The sequence below is a fragment of the Carcharhinus amblyrhynchos genome, chromosome 29 (assembly GCF_965287045.1).
Source record: "Carcharhinus amblyrhynchos chromosome 29, sCarAmb.v2.hapA, whole genome shotgun sequence".
Lineage (NCBI taxonomy): Eukaryota > Metazoa > Chordata > Chondrichthyes > Carcharhiniformes > Carcharhinidae > Carcharhinus > Carcharhinus amblyrhynchos.
The window spans coordinates 10745217-10765896 of NC_137352.1; positions in this window are offsets into that span (position 1 = coordinate 10745217).

Sequence of the window (20680 nt, forward strand, 5' to 3'; positions counted from 1 at the left end):
CTTTCACTTCCTCATGTCCACTTTCTATCACCTCGATTCCCTTACTGATCAAAAATCAATCTACCACAGCCTCAAATATACACAAGGACTCTCCCCCCACAGCTCCCTGTGACAAGGAGTTCCAAAGACTCCCAACCCTTTGAGAGATGAAATTCCTCCTCGTTCAATCTTAAATTGGATCCCCTCTATTCTGAGTCTGTGCCCTCTGGTCTTAGACTCTCCCATAAGGGGAAACATTTTCTCAGCATTTACCCTGTCAAGCCCCTTAAGAATTCCACATTTTCTGTTTGCTCCTCAGATTCCCAGCATGTCATTTTTGTAACAAGTAACAAAAGCTGATTAGGAAATAAGTAAATTTAGAATGAACACAATTACAGTCAGGGAGAGTAAACTGAAAGCGTTAAGGGAACTGCGGAGAAGTCCTTTATTTTTAAAAGTTTATTTATTAGTCACAAGTCGGCTTACGCTCACACTCTAAAATCCCTGAGTCATCACACTACAGCACCTGTTCGGGTAAATGCACCTAACATGCACATCTTTGGACTGTGGGAGGAAACCAGAGCACCCAAAGGAAACCCACACAGGGAGAATATGCAAACTCCGTGCAGACAGTTATTTGAACAATAATGTAGAAAAAAGTTAACTGAATTTAAGCAATTATTTATTAGTTTTCTGAATAATAATTACATTTCCAATGCTGTTAATTTTTTTTAATTCATCCATGGGAAAAGAGCATCGCCGGCTGGCCAGCATTTACTGCCCTTCCCTAATTGCCCGAGGGCAGTTGAGAGTCAACCAGATTGCTGTGGTTCTGGAGTCACATGTAGGCCAGACCAGGTAAGGAAGGCAGATTTCTTTCACTAAAGGACGTTAATGAACCAGATGGGGTTTTCTGACAATGGTTTCATGGTCTTAATTCCAGATATTATTTTTATTGAATTCAAATTCCACCATCCGCTGTGGCGGGATTCGAACCCAGGTCCCCTCAGAACATTAGCTGAGTTTATAAAGTCCAGTGAGAATACCACCAGTATTACTGAATGCTCCACAGAATTAAGAGAAGAGGTGTTTGAATATCTGATCATTTTCCATTGTGATTTACACTTGCTCAGAACTGAAGGCATCATCCCCCCACCCACCTGCCCACTCACCGCCCCCCCCCGTCCCGAGCCCACATCCTCTCAGTCCCCTCCCACAACCTCTCTCCGCTGCCCACCCCCATCCACCTTCTCTTTCTCCCTTTCTGAGTAAATCGGGCTGCCAATTTGTCGGTAAAATATTTGTCACTTGTGCTGATGTGACGCAGGTTGCCCAGGGTAACTGTGAAATTAACCCGAGTAATCTTGTTGTTACTCATAGCAACAAACTGCTTCAATTTAAGTGGGAACAGACCAAAAAAAAATCCAACTGCCAACCTTTCTCCAGCACTCACTTAATCATCAAAAAATAATCAGCAACAAAACAGTTTCATTTTTAATATTTGCTACATTGTAGAGTGAAACAGAAGGTTCCAAAATAAATATTATCTCTCGCCCTGGTTCTTTTGATCCTCACTCAATATACATGTAACGATCTAAATATCAGACCAGGTGCATATTTATTACAATGCACCTCATGGCAGAAGTACATTGTTTTAGATTTAGTAATTTAAGATTCCAATATTTCACATCCAAGTCAAACAATGCATCTAAAATTGTAAATTAAGTGTTTGATGCGTTTCACCAGGTAACCCAAGTGAACTGTAAATTATTAATGTACTTTTCCCGATTGTTTGGGAGGGGGAAATGGACACATGAAGCCATCTAGTGGCAGGGATTTTACAGAACCACTGCTGGAGGTTTGAGGAGAGAGATGTATTTTGTGAAGCCTTTGTTCAAATCTACATTACTGCAGGAATGTGTTTGTTGCCATGGTTGTAGAACAGTGGATTTGTCACAGAACCATAGAATCCCTGTTCGGCCATCGAGTCTGCACAGACTTTCCGAGAGATCATCTTACCCAGGCCCTCCCCACTGCTCTATCTGCATAACCCCACACATTTATCATGACTAATCCAGCTCATCTACACATCTTTGGACACTAAGGGACAATTTAGCGTGGCCAATCCACCTAACCTGCAAATCTTTGGACACCAAGGGATAATTTAGCGTGGCTAATCCACCTAACCTGCTACCTTCCTACACAAATGTAGATTTGAACCACAGCTTCACAAAGTACACGGGGGAAAACTCCACACAGTCACCCAAGGCCGGAATCGAACCCTTCGTCCCTGGCACTGTGAGGCAGTAGTGCTAATCACAGTGCCACCCTTTACTTTATCCCCCCACCAATTTTGTAAAGAAGAATTAATGTAAATAGTTGGGTGGGCTTCCATCTAACCTCCTTGAAGGGAGCATTGTATGTGAAAGAACTCACTCCATCTTGGATTGGTACTTGTGACGACAGCGTACTCACAGGCTGTCCAAAAACATCGTGGCTCACTTTTGCCTGCTGCTAACACCTGAGATTGCCTCCCCAGTGCACAGTTCCAGGTAGGCAAATTGAGTGCCTCGACTGTAAAGTTGTCCAGCAACATCTGAGAGCCATGGTGTTGCACATTTCACTTAGCCTCACCTTTGACTCAGAGCAGGAGATTAACAAGGCAAGGAGAAATGCCACAGGAAATTTTTAAAAGCGCTTTTATACAGCGTCTTTCAAAATCTCAGACGCCCCACAGCACTTTACAGGCAATTGACTACTGCTGAAGTGTAATCGAGCTTGTAATGTAGAAAACACTAGCCAATTTGCACACAGCAAGGCCCCCTAAGCAGTACTGAGATTAATGGCTAGATAATCTCATTTAGCAATGTTGGCAGAGGGATAAATATTCCCCCGGGTGCCGGGCAAACTCGCAGTTCTTCAAATCAGTGGAATAATGGAAGTTTGCACATTTACTGCAGGGAGCTGACCTGACCTTATCTCAACAGAAAGACAGTCACCCTTGACAGCTCTAACACTCTCAGCACTGCACTGGAGTGTCAGCATTGATTTTGAGCTCCAAGCCTTGAGTGGGGCTCCGGCTCAAGTCTGACTCAAAGGCGAGAGTGACAAGGGAAAACTGACACTTACAAAATAGATGTAAGATGTCAAGAAGTCTGGCGATGAGTCAATCAGTTGGGTAGCAATGGGTGGGTGGCAGGGTTTACAGAAAAAGCACCAATCAAGGTATTCCAGGAAAACTGATAAGATTACTTTCGGAGGCCCACTCGATTTTTTTTTAGAATTCATCATTGATTTTGCTTTTTACATGTTATTTTTGATACCAATACTCCACATATAAATCTGTCAGATCATGGTGTGAAGTGATTGGAATTTATTCTGGCGTGGATTACTGGTAAATAATGCTGCTCTATGTATTATAATGCAGTGATTCATTCGTAAATAATGGTTCTTAGTGGTTTCCAAACATCGGGGCTGCGTGACAAAATTTTCCCTCAAGCATGGATTTCGGAGCAGGTATCCAAGGGAGACCAGAGGCAATTCGATTTTAATTTGTGGAGCACAAAACAGCCACAAACGATCGTCTCTCTGTCACCCAACGTCTGTATTTTTGCCGTATGGGAAAACATGATGGCAACCGTGATTCGGCTGCTTCCTAGGTAGCTGGTGTTATTGTGTCAGTGTTTAGGTCAGAGGTCAACAGATTTTCTAGCCACACTCGCCCCAGTGGCGGAAAATCCCACCCCAGGTCAACAGACCTCTGCATGATCCGTGTCGCGCCAGCTACGATTCCCCCAGCGGGCAGAGGTGGGAAATTTCCGCCCTAGGAATGAGAGGTGTCCACAGCCCCCTGAACTAATACTTCCAATTACCCCTCAGGAATGTGTCAATATTTGCAAAGATCAGAAAAAGAACGTCCTAAATCCGTAATCTGGAAATTAATTCTGTCTATTAAAAAATTGATTTTTGAAAATTTCAACCATTGATAAAAAGGGTTAAGATCTTTCAGATAGATCAGGTTTGCTATGATAACCTCAATTAGAGACTTCACCTACAATCATCTGGCAAAATGAGAGATGGGTCTGCTGATATATGGGTAGCTGTATCTGAGTGCAAATCATACAGACAAACCCACCCAACATCTGTTTGGTGAACATGTTGGACGGGTCGTTAGTGATACAGAGCGATGCTAACAGCGTGGGTTCAATTCCCATACTGGCTGAGGTTATTCATGAAGGGTCAACGTTCTCTACCTTACCCCTCGTGTGAGTTATAGTGATCCTCAGGTTAAAGTCAACTCTCCCACTCAAAGGGGAAAGCAACCTATGGTCATCTGGGATTCTGGAAACTGTACCTTTATCTTTTTTATTGTAGCCGTTACCCCACAGCTAAACCCACTAATAGCTTTAACCATGTTAAGCTCAACACCCTGCAACCATGGGATTCTCTGTTACATTGGATCTCGATTTTGATTACTGTAGTTGTTAATAACAGGAAATGTTGAGGAAAGCATTGAAACTTGGATTTCTATGTAATTTGAATCTCTTCTGCATCTATTTCTGATGCTGGTCTCCAATGCAAACAGGATGAGGGGTGCCATTCCAGGTCTCTGCCTATGTTTCTTCTCAAAAACTCCAGAAAGGATGAACAAAATAAACCTGTCATACAGAGCATGAACTGGAAATAATGGGGGTTATTTTGAGTCTGCACTAATCTAGTCATAACCCTAACCCTAAACTTAACTCTCACCCTAACCCTAACAATAATCCTAACACTAATCCTAATCCTAACCCTAATCCTAACCTAACCATAATAATAATCCTAACCCTAATCCTAACCTAACTATAATAATAATCCTAACCCTAATCCTAACCCTAATCCTAACCTAACTATAATAATAATCCTAACCCTAATCCTAACCTATAATAATAATCCTAACCCTAATCCTAACCTAACTATAATAATAATCCTAACCCTAATCCTAATCCTAATCCTAACCTAGTCCTATACCTAACCCTAACAATAATGCTAACCCTAATCCTAATCCTAATCCTAGCCCTATCCCTAACCCTAACAATAATCCTAACTCTAATCCTAATCCTAACCCTAGACCAACCCTAAACCTACCCTGACCCACACCCTCCCCCTAACCCCATCTCCCCCCCAATCACCTAAAATACGGCAGAACCAGACTATAACCTTGTTTTCCTCTCCCTCCACAACCCACAACCCCCATTTTCCCTGCCTGCCCATATGAGGGTACCTCTCCCATTCACCATCCTGCACAAGAAAAAGCTAACAGGAGTAAAAATGTATTATAAAAGGGAAAAGTTCCAGGAAATAAGACAACAAGCCAAAATAGAAGGCAAGACATCACCGGGGGCAACAGGGGTTGGACATGAGCTGAAAGAAAAGTGGCAGAGCACGAAGAAAAGGGGACATGTCCTCTCTCTGTCTGACCCCAAAAACCTAACCCTAACCCTAACCCCTCAACATCTAAAGAGTGCAATTGGTGCTGGTGAGTTTCTGGGTTCTGATCTCACTGGCTCTTCAGTGGAATGGAGTGAAACACACTGCGCAGGAAGCTCATTTTAATACATTAACATGTCATTAGCGAGCACTCTCTCCGGGACTTCCCTCCTCGCTGGATATTCAGCAGGAGCCCGCCATTTACAACAGCTCTACATCAGAATTAACCTGGTGCCTTCACCTCCGAGGGGGAGTTTGGAGGTGAGTCCTCAGGTAGCCTGCATCCTCTGCAGTGTGCATTGCTTAGGAGATACTGGAAAGGACTCAGGGGGAACACAGATAAGTTCAACTCAAATCCGGGGGGGGCAGGTGTGGGCCCCAGATTCATCGCTCCAGGGAGAGGGGTTGGGAGGGGCAACTTGCAGGCCTTATCCTTCCTTCAGACTGGGGCACCCCTTGCTTCAAAGGGGTTGTGAAAGCTGGTTTCCAGGCAGCGCTTCCTGTGTCCTCCTTCCTAGGTTCCTATCCATATCGGAGCTGACGGAATGCCCTTCTTTAGGTGGAGCTGGCAAGAGGGTGGGAGGGGCATGGCACTGCCATTCCCACACTCCACTGGGATGAGGTGACAGGTGAGCATGGTGGTTCCCCCAGGCTTGGTGGCATGAACAGACAGGGCAGAGTCTCTGTGGGGGAACAAAGTGAAATTTATTGCCAAACATTCCAAACAAAATGGTGTTCTATCAACACTAGCGCCTCTATTCACTCATGCCCACTAAATGCCTACAGTTTCTTAATCTTCCTGACCCTCCCATTACTGGTAGGTGTATCCCCAGGATCTACAGCAGAGGTTGAGGCAGCTTGCTTACGCCATTTTGCCTGAGACGATTTTGGCGGGCGTCCCCCGGAGTCTGGGACCTTGAGGATCCAGCCTAGATTTGGGCAGCATGGGCGTTTGCCAGCTTCTCCTCTCAGTGTCAGGGGCTGGAGATGTGTCACTCACAGGGAGAAGGGTGTCAGATGGACAGGAGATGCTCAGGATCTCGAAGTTGGAGGGCCCCGGGCTGTTGTCCTACTGATCTCCTCTTCGGTTCCTGGGAACCCCAGTGCTCCTTCCTGGGATGGAGCGACAGCTCGAGGTGGTGGTAAGGACGGCAGATTTCCTTCCCTAAAGGACATTAGTGAACCAAATGTGTTTTTCCAACAATCGACAATGGTTTCATAGTCAATAGTAGATTCTTAATTCCAGATACGTTTTATTGAATTCAAATTCCACCATCTGCCGTGGCGGGATTCGAACCCGGGTCCCCAGAACGTTAGCTGAGTTTCTGGATTAATAGCCCAGCGATAATCTCACTAGGCCATCGCCTTCCTATAACTGGTTGCCAAAGGCACATACCTTGCAAGCAGGCCTTCCAGGGGAGCTTATTGAGTGCAGCGCTCAGGAGCAGGAGGGTCATGTCTGGGTATCAAGCTGGCACTACCCTGGCAAACCCTGGTTAGTGCCTGGGCGCTGCTCACTTGTTGCCCTGGCAGAGCCTGAGCAGTGCCAGAGAGGGGTTCTGGGAGGGTGGGGGAGGAGATAGGGGTCACCAAGGTGAACTAGTTTGCTTGCTGTGTGTTAGTGCCTTTAGAAATGGTTCATGGGATGTTTAGGTTGATGGCGGAGCAGAGGGCGTTCTGCCAGCCATACCTCGTGGGACCCCTGCCCTGAAATTATTTTCTAACTCTCTGACTATTTAGCGGGAAAAGCCGCCATTGACGTTCGGTGGCTTCAGGCCTGTTTTTCCCGCCCGACATGGCCCTTTGCCGATATCGGGGAAAATCTTGGCCGTGCTATCTGGTGGATAAGGAAGATGGAAAGAGAAGCAAAATGTATGCTGGATGCTGGAAGTCTGAACAATGCTGGATAAACCCAGCGTGTCCAGCAGCATCAGCCGAGAGAGAGACAGAAGTAACGTTTCCGGTCTAAATGATTCTTCATTGGCCCTGGTAATACTGTCGCACGCTAAACCCTTGTGGCACAGTGGTTAGCACTGCTGCCCCACAGCGCCAGGGACCCGGGTTCAATTCTGGCCTCAGATCACTCTCTCTGTGGAGTCTGCACATTCTCCCAGTGTCTGCGTCGGTTTCCTCCATGTGTTCCAGTTTCCTCCCGCACTCCAGAGATGTGCAGGTTAGGTTGAGTGGCCGTGCTAAATTACCCCTTAGTGTCAGAGGGGACTAGCAGGGTAAATTCTGTTGGTTTCTGTTTTAAAAAAAAGTTTGCAAGTAACTATTTCTAATTGTACAATTTTAAGATAGAACAATGCAAAAAAAAAAGAAGAAACAAGTTTGTAATTGAATGGGGTTACGTGGATAAGGCCTGGGTGGGATTGTTACAGGCTTGGTACAGTCTCAATGGGCTGAATGGCCTCCTCCTGCACTGTCAGGATTCTATGATGTTGTGACACAACCACAGTCCGAAAAGAGATCATATTAATGGCTGAACAGGAAATTCTTCATGCAAATGTGCATTTAGATTGAACAACTGGAAGGGGCATTGTTACACTAACAATGTAACAGTTTGATAACGATACGAAAATCTATTCTTTGTCATGTTGATCAAGGCATAGGCATTGACCAGGGTTATCTCGCCTGTCTTTCTTGGAAATAATACTATGGGATCTTTCATGTCCACAGATGTGTCCTGAGTTTAACATCTCATTCGAGCAATGGCATCTTCGACAGTGCAGCATTCCTTCAGCTCTGTGCCCGACTGTCAACTTGCATTTCTGTGCTCGAATATTGGAGTGGGACCAAAACCTGGAACCTTGTGGTTCAGAGCTGAGAAAGCTGCTAGCTGTACCATGGTTGATATCATGATTAGTGGCACAGTGGTTAGCGCTGCTGCGTCACAGTGCGAGGGACCCGGGTTCGATTCCCAGCTTGGGTCATTGTCTGTGTGGAGTCTGCATGTTCTCCCCATGTCTGCGTGGGTTTCCTCCGGGTGCTTCGGTTTCCTCTCACTGCCCAAAGGTTAGGGAGAATGGCCATGCCAAATTGACCCTCAGTGTCGGGGCACTAGTGGGATAAATGTGTGAGGTTAAGTGGATGGGGCCTGGGTGGGATTGTTGTTGGTGCAGGCTCGATGGGCTGAATGGCCTCCTTCTGCACTGTAGGGGTTTTAAGATTCTATGGATGGAAGATTAAATGAGCTTCCTCACATACAGCTATTCTGTGATCTGGTGCTTTTTACCCTCTGTGCTGTTATAGATTATCATTGATGACAAGTGTCAGAAGAACAATGACCTCTTGTTCCAACATATGTAAGTGCTTGCATTACAGGATCTCTCGCAGAGTACATCTGCTCTGACGACATTGCTACATCCACAGGAAACACAACATATGGCTTTTCAGGAAGGGAAATAAATGATTAATCTCCTGTGAAAGGGGACAGGAGTCTCTCAAGCAGGTTCTGGACCTACATTACAGGGCATGTGGATTAAACTGGACCGTGTTCGTGCATCATCCTTGTAAAGTAACCAGGCAACAGGCTGTAGGGAGAACAAAGCTGGATCCTGCAGCAATGTGATCCTGTGCATTTATAACCCACCCGTACCCCGGCTACAACCCGTACCACCAAATCTCACTCTGATTTTCCCAGCTCAGTGTGATCGAACATAACTGTGAGAGGAAAGGCCAACCAGAGGTTTGATGATTTGTGATGACGACAAACGAAGCAGAACAGAAAGTATTTCTCTTTATATCGTGCCCTTCACAATCCGAGGATGTGAGCATCTCTTGGTCCACAAGAATTAAATGGATTTTTCTAATCTTAAAGGGGCATTAAATGTTCAGCAAAATTTATTTCCAAATGGCTCAATTCAGTGATGTGATGGTTTTGAAACAGTATTTGATTGCCACAAGCCGGAATTCCCACCCTGAACACTGATCAGTGATTTTTCATAAAATCATAGGATTCTTACAGTACAGAAGGAGGCCATTCAGCCCAACAAGCCTGTGCTGACGACAACCCCACCCAGGCCCTATCCACATAGTTACTCTACTAATCCCCCTGACACTAAGATGCAATTTACCATGGCCAATCCACCTACCCAACACATCTTTGAACACTAAGGGGTAATTTACCATGGCCAATCCACCTACCCAGCACATCTTTGGACTGTGGGATGAAACCAGAATACCCGGAGGGAACCCATGCAGACATGGGGTGAATGTACACTCCATACAGTCACCTGAGGCCGGAATTGAGCCCGAGTGCCCAGGGCTGTGAGGCAGCAGTGCTAACCACTATGCCACCGTGCCACTGAACGTTCTTTACGTGATAGAAAATTATTGAAAATGGGGAAAAATGGTTGATTTGCTGACAGTCAAATCTCATCCAACTGGATAACGAGTCGTTTTACTTCCCAATTGGTTTAGGAAGGCACTACATCACCAGGATGGATGTGTTGGCGACTAATGGCTGGAACCTGGAGGAAAGTCATGTGATGAAACCTCCAGGAATACATTTGATTACATTTGACAACCCTATCGATGTTGTAAGTTCTTTGCACTCTCTCTGGGGCTGAAATATCTCCTGTGCCTTGTGGACCAGAACTGGTCACAAAACACAAGATGTGTCTGAGCAGAGCACCATGTTGTTTCAGCATAACCTCTTCCAAACTGTACTCAATTGTTACAGTTATCCTCATTTATTACTCTAGTTGCTTTGTTAATCGTTGTTCTGTAACAATTGGACAGATACCGATTTCTCTCTTTTCATGTAGTGCCCTTGTTAGCTAAGGGTTGCTGATCATTGTTAGGAAATGACTGCTCTAGAGTAGTACAGCCTCTACTCTACTGGGACAAGTGTAGGTCCCAGGAATTATCTCAGCTGGTATAGAGATTGAACCCATGCCATAGGCAGCACGGTGGCACAGTGGTTAGCATTTCTGTCTCTCAGCGCCAGGGACCCAGGTTTGATTCCCAGCTTGGGACACTGTCTGTGCGGAGTTTGCACGTTCTCCCTATGTCTGCGTGGGTTTCCTCCGGGTGCTCCCCCGGTTTCCTCCCACAGTCCAAAGATGTATGGGTTAAGTTGATTGGCCATGCTAAATTGCCCCTCAGTGTTAGGGGGCTAGCAGGGTAAATACATGGTGTTACAGAGACCTGAGTGGAATTGTTGTCGCTGCAGGCTTAATGTAAAGTTTATTTATTTGTCACAAGTAGGTTTACATTAACAATGCAATGAAGTTACTGTGAAAATCCCCCTAGTCGCCACATTCCGGCGCCTGTTTTGGATGCACTGAAGGAGAATTTAGCACATCTTTCAGACTGTGGGAGGAAACCATAGCACCCGGAGGAAACCCACACAGACACGGGGAGAATGTGCAAACTCCAGTGACTAAGGCCGGAATCGAACCCGGGTCTCTGGTGCTGTGAGGCAGCAATGTTTACCACTGTGCCACCGTGCTGCCCTGTTCAATAGGTTGAATAGCCTCCTTCTGCACAGTAGGAATTCTATGATTGGTGTTATTCTGCATCATATTCTGGCATTGGGCCAACTGAGATAACCAGCCCCTGTATATAATGCATGAAGTTTATTGAACCCTCAGGGTCTCATTCAAAAGCTAATTCAACATTATTCACAAAGTCAACATCTCCTCAGTAGCTGCAAATACTTTGCCCGAAACCAGATTTATCAATGCATTGTTGAAAAGTTGGATACAGTAATTGTGGATTGGTGTTTGTAAAATTGTAAAATGCTAGGGAGAAAGCATTGAGTGGCCTCATTAAAAGCTGGTGCTTTTTCTGTGCTTAGAGAGTTTAAAAAATGCAAGTACGTAGCACGCCCCAAACTGAAACATTTGTATCGAAGGCCAAGCAGCGGTTTTAACAAAACAACAGGCTTTTCAATTTAGCCAATCAGTTTGAATTAGGCACCTAAGAACCTATTAAATTTAAATCTCATGGTCTTGACAACCTAGGACCAATCTTATTGTGGGAAATATCGATATGTCATCACAGGTATAAAAGAAGAGGAGAGTGAGACAAAAAGGAGAGAGCAACTGCCACCTGCCACAGCTCAGAGCTCAAAGCACCATCCAGATAGCAAAGGCACCAAAGAAGAAAGCAGCTCAGGAAAGGAAAATCAACAGAGAACGCCCAGAATATTCCAGAAGACATAAAACCTGGTTGTAATTTGCAGAGTGACTAAAATTCTGTTTTTGTTGTTGAGTGGGAATTGTATTTGTTTGGAATTACATGCCATTAGAATCTTGTTTTGTTCGGGAATAGTTAATAGTTAGAGGGGATATATTTGGTTTGTTAATAGTTTGGTTAATTTGCTCACTGTTAAATAAATAAATTGTTATGTGTTGATTTTAGAGAGAGTGTCAGGGATTTATTTCGTATTTAACCGCTAGAACTTGCTGAAGAGCAGGTCACACCATTTCACACACACTTTATACAGATTATAATTTGAGGCATTCCTCTTTGGGTGTTTCGGTGTTAGTTCTCAGAGCAGGGATGAATCTCCGCTTACCTGGCGCTTAAAGTGGCAGAGTTTAGACTGAAAGAGTCGCTTGAGGAACTGGGCACAGCAATTATTGAAACAGGGATATGTCACCAACTTTCTCCAATGCTTCACAGGTGAAGAACAGAAGCTATGACAGCCTCCCAGTACCAAAACCCTACTGGAGATCATTTGTATAAATATATAAAAAGGAAGAGGCTGGCTAGGGTGAACGTTGGTCCTTTAGAGGATGAGAAAGGGGAGCTAGTGGTAGGGGATGGGGATATGGCTAAGGTATTGAATAACTTTTTTGTTTCTGTCTTCACGGAGGAGGACGTGAATAATTTGCCGGGTGTTAGCGATGGAAAGGTGGTAGGACTGGAGGGTCTTAATGACATTACTGTTACTAGAGAGGTGGTGCTCGACAGACTGGAGGGGCTGATTGTGGACAAGTCCCCAGGACCGGATGGAATGCATCCGAGGGTTCTGAAAGAAATGGCGGAGGTTATAGTGGATGCCTTGGTGGTTATTTTCCAGACGTCGCTGGATTCCGGGGAAGTGCCGGAAGATTGGAAAACGGCTAATGTTACGCCGTTGTTTAAGAAGGGTGCCAGGCAAAAGGCGGGGAATTATAGGCCGGTTAGTTTAACGTCTGTGGTAGGTAAAATGTTGGAATCCGTCATTAAGGAGGAAATTGCGAGGCATCTTGAAGGGAATTGCTTGATAGGGCAGACGCAACACGGTTTCATTAAAGGGAAGTCGTGTCTGACAAATTTACTGGAGTTCTATGAGGATGTGTCTAGGGCAGTGGATAGAGGAGAGCCGGTGGATGTGGTCTTTCTGGATTTTCAGAAGGCGTTTGACAAGGTACCTCACAAGAGGTTATTGCAGAAGGTCAGGGGACATGGAGTTGGGGGTAGGGTGTTAGCGTGGATAGAGGATTGGTTGTCAAATAGGAGGCAGAGAGTGGGGGTCAATGGGTGCTATTCGGATTGGCGGTTGGTGACTAGTGGGGTGCCCCAGGGGTCGGTGCTGGGGCCTCAGCTATTTACCATTTATATAGATGATCTGGAGGAGGGAACCGAGTGCAGGGTGTCGAAATTTGCTGATGACACCAAGATTGGGGGAAAGGCAAATTGTGCGGAGGGTGTGGAGAGTCTGCAGAAGGATCTAGATAGGCTGGGCGAATGGGCCAGGAAATGGCAAATGGAATTTAATGTTGGCAAGTGTGAGGTGGTCCACTTTGGTAGGAAGAATGGTAGGAAGGACTATTACTTACGTGGCGAAAAACTGCAGCAGGCGACGGTGCAGAGGGACCTCGGGGTCCTTGTGCATGAGTCGCAAAAACCCAGCTTGCAGGTGCAGCAGGTGGTCAGGAAGGCGAATGGGATGCTGGCCTTCATAGCGAGGGGGATTGAATATCAAAGTAGGGAGGTCTTGCTGCAGCTGTATAGGGCATTGGTGAGGCCGCAGCTGGAGTACTGTGTGCAGTTTTGGGCGCCGCACCTGCGCAAGGATATTTTGGCCCTGGAGGGAGTGCAGAGGAGGTTTACTAGGCTGATACCGGAGTTGAGGGGGTTGAGCTATGAGGAGAGGCTGAATAAACTAGGCTTGTACTCGTTAGAGTTTAGAAGAATGAGGGGAGATCTCATTGAGACGTATAAGATGATGAATGGGATGGATAGGATAGAGGTGGAGAGACTCTTCCCGCTCAAAAAAGACAGTAGGACTAGGGGGCACAGCCTCAAGATAAAGGGGAGGCGGTTTAGAACGGAGTTGAGGAGGAACTTCTTCACTCAAAGGGTGGTGAATCTCTGGAATTCTCTGCCCGTTGAAGTGGTGGAGGCTGCCTCGCTAAATATTTTTAAGAAGCGGGTTGATGGGTTCTTGATAAAAGAGGGGATTAAGGGTTATGGGGAGAGGGCGGGAAAGTGGAACTGAGCCACGACAGATCAGCCATGATCTTATTGAATGGCGGGGCAGGCTCGAAGGGCTAGATGGCCTACTCCTGCTCCTATTTCTTATGTTCTTATGTAGCCAAATCATATTTTTTATTCTTCCATGTGTAGAATTTGCACATTCTCTCTGTATCTGCGTGGGCTTCCTCTGGATGCCGTGGTTTCCTCCCACACTCCAAAGATGTGCAAGTTAGGTTGATTGACCATGCTAAATTGACCCTTAGTGTCAGGGGGATTAGCAGGGTTAATACATAGAATTGTAGAGATAGGTTTTGGATAGGGATTGTTCTCAGCGCAGACTCGATGGGCTGAATGACCTCCTTCTGCACTGTACTTAGGAAGTTGTACCTTTAACACAAGTGATTAGTAAATTCCCCAACACCAGAAGCCTTTTTGATTTCCTGAAAAAGTGTTCATACATGTTGGATTCACAAGGCTGCAGATATTGTGGGTTCCCTGATTGATGTTTTATGAAGACAATCTAAACTGAAATACATTAATTTAAAGATTACAGTTCAAAGATGAGGGGGGGGGGGTGGATTTCAGTCCAGCCAATCCTTTTCCCCTTATCCAATCAGCGATTGTTCTGTAGTTGATTTAGAACCCGCTTCATCTTCAGATTTTTTTTCTCATTTATATTTTCTGATGACTTTGATGCACATCAAAGGTGAGTCACGTCCGTCTTGGAACGAGAACTTCCAGTGCCTGTCTAGGCTGGTCTCAGATACAGGGTAAGGACAATAATTCACCAAAGATTCTGCCTGCTGCATTCTACTTCCATTTCACATTCCTTGCCCCTCTCCAGATCTGGATACAGATTTGCACACCACCACACCGACACCGCCCAACCCCCCCACCATGATGTGCAGCTTTACGGCAAACATCCATTCTGAAATTACTTGCAGCCGCTCATGTCAATCGTACTGTCATTGTACATCAATGTTGACAGGCCTGGATAGAGTGATCATGGGGAAAATATTTCCATTAGTTGGAGAGACTAGGATCCATGGGGACAGCCTCAGAATAAAGGGACAACCCTTTAGAACTGAGATGATGAGGAATTTCTTCAGCCAGAGGATGGTGAACCTGTAGAATTCACTGCCACACAACACTGTGGAGGCCCAGTCGTTAAAACAGAGACAGATAGGCTCTCGATTGGTAAGCAGATCATAAGTCACGGGGAAAAGGTAGGGAGAATGGGGTTGACAAACCTATCAGCCATGATTGAATGGTGGGGCAGACTCGATGGGCCGAATGGCCTAATCCTGCTCCCATGGACAGGACTTTCTGGCCATGCTCGCCCCGAAACCGGACAATCCCACCCGAGGTCAATAGACTTTCCACGGTCCGCCCCTCGCCCTCTCTGATTCCCGTGGGAGGGTAAAATTCATCCTTATACCTTATGGCCTTATGACATATGTTCCAATCTTTTAAGAGGTAAGGCTTTCATTCCATTGCCTTGGGTTGGAGATATAAGATGAATGAGCAATAGTTTAACTCACTGTGCCCCTCTCCGACAAGGATGACTTTTTTTAGATTTCTAACCGGAGCATTCATTGTTCTCACTGAACTGGCCCACTATTCTCTTCAGCTTGTGATGAGGGTGTCAAATGTCCTCATTCAATCAGCGCTAATGTTCAATAAGAAGCCCATGGTGTCAGTAGGACTTGAACCAACGTTAACTTAGAGAGCAATTTGTCTAACATTTTCCAGCATCTCCACCCAGCCACTGGCTATTGTTTTATCTGTTTCAATAGGTACAGTATGAGAGAGATAAATACCGGGATTCTACTGCCTTGCCCGCCACAGATTCAGAACGGGTGAGGGGTGGACAACGGAAATGTCCATTGACCTCGGGCTTGCTCGAGCGAGGTCATAAAACCGCGCCCAAAGTCAGTGATGGGCAACGTAGGATAGTGAGTGGCCCTCCTCCATCTCTGCTGGCCACAAGATTGAAATTGGGCTTGTTCACTAATCACGACCCCATGAATAACTTTAAATACACACTGAATATTTCATAATGAGTTAGAGAAAATGCTTGATCATTTATACATTAATAAATAGACCTGTCGTCAACTTCAAATGATAAAAGAAAAATAAATGTAGACACTTTGGACACACAGGGAGTGCGTGGCTCTCACGGTCAATGTTGTGAGCAGTCAGCACCCACCTCACTTCACTCACCTTTGCTTTACGTGCGAATCACTTCAGTCTCACCGGGAGGGAAGAAATCTACGTGGATGGGAATCAGTGGAATGTGGACACCCTGCTTTAGGACAACAAAACATCTCATGGGCCACACTCAGAACCCAGATGGGCCGCATGTGGCCCCCGGGCTGCAGTTTGCCCACCGCTGGATAAAGCCCATGATTTTAACTTTGTTTACACTCTTTGAGCCTCGGGGGAGAGGTTAAAACTTCAAAACTAAAACCTAAACCATCGCCATTCACAACCGCCCTGAAGCGGAATGATGGCTGCTACCAAATTGCAGCTCCCTCACCAGCCGGGCAAGTAATAAACTGGTCTGGGCTGGCGGCTGGGACTCAGAGCGCTGATAATAAAATGGGGCTGTGGTGTTAACATCGACACGGTGGCACGGTGGCACAGTGGTTAGTGCTGCTGCCTCACAGCACCAGGGACTTGGGTTCGATTCCCGACTTGGGTCACCGTCTGTGCAGAATCTGCATGTCCTCCCCATGTCTGTGCGGGTTTCGGCCAGGTGCTCTGGTTTCCTCCCACAGTCCAAAGATGTGTGGGTTAGGTTGACTGGCCGTGCTAAATTGCCTCTTAGTGCCCTGGGATGTGTAGGTTAGCGGGATTAGAATGGTAAATTTGTGGGGACAGGTCCTGAGGCAGGATCATTGTTGGTGCAGATTTGACGGGCCGAACGATCTCCTTTTGCACTAGGATTTCTGTGATTCAAACTCTTCAGGAGCACCACTCACTGCTGGAACCGAGTGCACCTGTTTGCCAGCTCTCTCCCTGTCCGCGTATAGGTGCACGCAGAGTTCTGGATGAACACTATTCAAATATATGACGTGCAAACGAGCTATCATTCAAACTATTCAGGGAAAGTCGAATGACTTCAGGAGACAGAGTACAAACATCAGTGACATCAAAGGTTTCGTCAGCACAGGCCGACATTTACATTTAAACAAAGTTGGCAGGAGATCTCGGGCTGGATAAATGCACTGCAATGTGCGGTGCTGAGACTGTTTCTGCTTGGTGCTGCAATAGCTAAATTCGGCAGGGAAGGACCTGGGGCGATGAGATGCTGCTGTCTGCTCACTTTGTCCTCGGAAAGGGGTGGGAAATAAAAATCAGATACGGTTCCCACTGCCAATAAAGAAACAGAAACGTTCATATAGCGCCTTTCCCATCCTCAGGGCTTGGCAGAATACTTTCAGGGGAAGCGATGGCCCAGTGATGTTATCGCTAGACTATTAATCCAGAAACTCAGCTAACGTTCTGGGGACCCGGTTTCGAATCCCATCACAGCAGGTGCTGGAATTTGAATTCAATTTAAAAAAAACTGGAATTAAGAATCTACTGATGACCGTGAAACCATTGTCATCTGGTTCACGAATGTCCTTTAGGGAAGGAAATCTGCCGTCTTTACCTGGCCTGGCCTACATGTGACTCCAGAACCACAGCAATGTGGTTGGCTCTTAGATGCTCTCCAAGGGCAAGTAGGGACAGGCAATAAATGCTGACCAGCCAGTTACACCCACGTCCCACCAATGAATAAAACAAAATTTGCACTTAGGAAGTCACATTGGCCATGATTTTGTTAACTGTAAATCCACTTCTACATAATACAATTCTGTTCCAATCAAAAACTGGTACAGCTCAGCCCTGAAGGCAACAGAGAATCAGCACACAACTCAGCGGCCAACATTGCAATCTGGAGGCTCCCTTCTCTGTAGGAAAAGAACCATCCAACATCCTATTGCTTCCTACTGCTGTATAATTTCAATGCATGTCCTTTAACAGCTCCTCCTCAGTTACTGTTATATAACACAGACCAGCCAATGCACTGCTAACTGTTAAAAAGTAACTCATTGTGTGAAATGTTTTGAGCCGCTAACTTATTGGGTGGGATTTTCTCGACCGTGTTCACCCCTAGACCAGAAAATCCTACCCAAAGGTCACTGTACCTTTGCATAGTCCATATCCCACCCATTATACAATGGGAAAGTTCCGCCCATTGTATAAATTGTGAGAATGGGTTTTTAAAAACATTTTGCGCAGGGTTGGTACCCGTCCGTGTAGTGTTGTTGTGACAGGAGTCAGTCACACGTAAAGCAAAGGCTGAAATGTACTCCGATTGCTCACCACATTAACTGTGAGAGCCGTGTGCTCCCTCTGTGTCCAAAGTATAAATATTTCTTTTTGCAGTCCTTGCCAATATTTACCTCTCACTGAATATCACAAAACCAGATTATCTGCTCACATTGTTACATGTTGAAGCTTGCTGTGTGCAAATTGGTTGCTGTGTTGCCTTCATTACATTGTGGCTATGCTGTGAAAAGTGCTTTATTGACAATAAAGCATTTTGAGGTGTCCATGGTGATGGAAGAGGCTATATAAATTCAAGTCTTTCTTTTTACAACAGGAATTTACATATGCGGGTCCACCTTAAAGATAGAAATTAGAGTCAATATTCTCCCAGCTCACACTTTGATAATGGCATTGTCTGATTATTTCAGCTCCCCAGGGCCTTTTAAGCCTGATTGGGGTTTAGTGGCCCATTATAAGAACGTAAGAAATAGGAGCAGGAGTAGGCCATCCAGCCCTTCGAGCCTGCCCCGCCATTCAATAAAATCATGGCTGATCTGTCGTGTCTCAGTTCCACTTTCCTGCCCTCTCCCCATAACCCTTAATCCCCTCTCTTATCAAAAACCCATCAACCCACGTCTTAAAAATATTTAGCGAGGCAGCCTCCACCACTTCAACGGGCAGAGAATTCCAGAGATTCACCACCCTTTGAGTGAAGAAGTTCCTCCTCAACTCCGTTCTAAACCGCCTCCCCTTTATCTTGAGGCTGTGCCCCCTAGTCCTACTATCCTTTCTGAGCGGGAAGAGTCTCTCCACCTCTTATCCTATCCATCCCATTCATCATCTTATACGTCTCAATGAGATCTCCCCTCATTCTTCTAAACTCTAACGAGTACAAGCCTAGTTTATTCAGCCTCTCCTCATAGCTCAACCCCCTCAACTCTGGCATCAGCCTAGTAAACCTCCTCTGCACTCCCTCCAAGGCCAAAATATCCTTGCGTAAGTACGGCGCCCAAAACTGCACACAGTACTCCAGCTGTAGCCTCACCAATGCCCTATACAGCCGCAGCAAGACCTCCCTACTTTTATAATTAATCCCCCTCGCGATGAAGGCCAGCATCCCATTCGCCTTCCTGACCACCTGCTGCACCTGCAGGCTGGGTTTTTGTAAAAGCGTTGTAGGCTTTTCAATGGATGGCTTCAGAGGATCAAAGGTCAGCATACCTGATTCATCATGTTCCTGACTTTGCAGTGAATAATCATTATGAGAGGGTGGAGAGGAAGAATTTGTGCCCCAGGGCAGTGCTTCCTGGATGTAGAGTGTCTTTGAAAAAGATAGAAAGGGAATAAGAAGGCTTGCGTTCATTTGGTGCATTCAACATCGGAGAATCCCAAAGCAATTGCGAGCTGTTTCTCGGCCCTTTGGCTAAGATCAAGTGGAGTCTTGCTGTGCTGCACTTGGTTAAAGTCGTGAGGTTTCACTGAAACTTCATTTGAAGCAATTTTCCAAAGCGGGATCTCGGCCTTTTGGCTAAGATGCAAATGAGATCAAGCTCTGGAGGAGGTGGAGGAGGAGGCCCAATCCATCAGGCAAACCAGCCTCCTATCCATTGACTCTGTCTACACTTCCCGCTGCCTGGGCAAAGCAGCCAGCATAATTAAGGACCCCACACACCCTGGACATTCTCTCTTCCACCTTCTTCTGTCGGGAAAAAGATACAAAAGTCTGAGATCACATACCAACCCATTCAAGAACAGCTTCTTCCCTGCTGCCATCACTTTTGAATGGACCTACCTTGCATTAAGTTGGTCTTTCTCTACACCCTAGCCATGATGGTAACACTACATTCTGCACTCTCTTGTTTCCTTCTCTATAAACGGTATGCTTTGTCTGTACAGCATGCAAGAAACAATACTTTTCACTGTACATTAATCCATGTGACAGTAATATATCAAATCAAATCAAATCAGGTTCAATGCCTGCTCCAATCAGCTTGGATCATGTAGATCAAACCCAGGACTCGAAGGCCAGCCTGTCTTGTCAGTTCGGATGTGGAATATCTCACTTGTTGGGACTTTGAACTGGACTTTGAATGGATTGAATTGGATATTAGCAAAAAAGAAATTTCTAGCCGCTAATATACAAACAGTGTGGAAAAGCCGAGTCGACCTGCAATCCCCCACAAACTGCAACATTATATAGACAATCTGTCTGAGTTAAAGGCAAAATCCCGTGGAAGCTGGAATCCAAGCATAAAGTGCTGGAACATCTCAGCAAGTCCGACAGCATCCATGGAGAGAGAAAACAGAGCCAACATTTCGAGTCAGGGTGACCCTTCTGTCATCCTGACCTGAAACGCTGGCTGTATTCTCCCTGCACGGATGCCGTTGAATCTGCTTTAGTTGTTGTTGACTGAGGGATAAATATTGGGGAAGACACTGGGGAGAAACCCAAGGCACTTCGTCAAATACTGCCCTGGGGCATCAACATTTATATCTA